Here is a 1,403-nt window from a genome sequence, read left to right as displayed (position 1 = left end):
GGGGGGGGGGTAACGAGGAACGAATAGCGGGGGTCGTGGCTCGGGCCATCCATCGGAGCCGTGGACCTCGATGCCCGGGATGCGGCGGATCCCCGACCTGCCGCGGACGGTGGTGGCCGTGCGCTTCCCACACGTGGACCATCTTCCATGCCGGCCACGGAGCCTCCCAGCGGGGCTCTCCGCAGGAAGCTCCGTTCATCACCTTGGATTTGGTACGCGCTGGCGACAGGCTCGAGCGTGGCCGCGAGGGCCACGCGTGGGATGGTGCCAGACGCTTAGCTGCTTAGGCTGCGTGTCTCGCCCCCTGGCACCGTCTGTGAGCCCCCCCCCCCGGGCTTGCGTGCAGCGAGTGAGGCCGGGGATGTGCGGGGTGACTTGGCCAAGATGGTGCTGTCGCATTGCCCACCACACACACACACACACGCGCGCGCGTGGCCCCGTGAGCTCTTCAAATGTGGCTTGTCGGAAGACTGTGTGCGACACCACGTTTAGAAGACTTAATTTGAAAAAAAAAAAGAAAAACATGGGAAAGAGCTCCTGAGTAATATTTGGAACTGAATTTGTAATTGACATCACCTACTACTTTTAGCTTTTTTTTTTTTTTTGAATGAAGCTACTAATCGTTTCTAATTACAGATGGGGCTTGCATTGTGTTTCTGTTGGACAATGCTCCCCTGCAGCATTCGAGTGCTTTGCCAGTTGACTGGCAAAGACAAGAAAGGCCTACGAAACATCAGCCCAATCGTGGGGTCTCCTTGTTAGAATCAGTTTATATTTAGAAATCATATTCATTATTTCATGGTCACAATAAAAATCGTAATAAGCAGAGGCAAAATAGCAAACTAAACCGTGGTCTGACTTCTGATCTGATGCTCCAGTCTCCCCAGAGATTCCTTACTTTTCACAGGAATTATATGGAAGTTCAAACTCCTAGGCAATATTTTAAGATGGAGTAATTAAACACATGGATAATCACAGGGACAGATGACTCTATCTTTTTTAAGATGGGGGGGGAGTTTTAGGATCAGCTTAGAAGGTGAATGATAATAAAGGCAACTCAGAAGGCAGAAATGGGTATGTTCTTGCATATGAACTCCTATCAGTGTAAAGTAGAGAAGAAATAAAATCGGAAAACTAATAGAATGGCAGGACAAGAATTTTTATTTGCAATGACAGGTGATGAAGTGTTCCCCTCTCTGTGTTTATAAGGAAGGGACAGCTCTGATGGTTCTAATTATAGCTTCACCAGGAAGCCGGATGGTCCCTGGCTGCCCTATTAAGGAACATCTGGTAGAGAGAAAGAATGACTTGGGCCTACATGTAGATTCTAATGTGTAGAAGGCCCCATTTCTTAGAACACAGCAGTGTTCCTCCCCAGCATCAGAGAGATGTCTCAAATAGGG

The sequence above is a fragment of the Dipodomys ordii genome, unplaced genomic scaffold (assembly GCF_000151885.1).
Source record: "Dipodomys ordii isolate 6190 unplaced genomic scaffold, Dord_2.0 Scaffold42, whole genome shotgun sequence".
NCBI lineage: Eukaryota > Metazoa > Chordata > Mammalia > Rodentia > Heteromyidae > Dipodomys > Dipodomys ordii.
The sequence above is the reverse complement of the archived record's forward strand: the minus strand, read 5'-3'. Positions refer to the sequence as shown.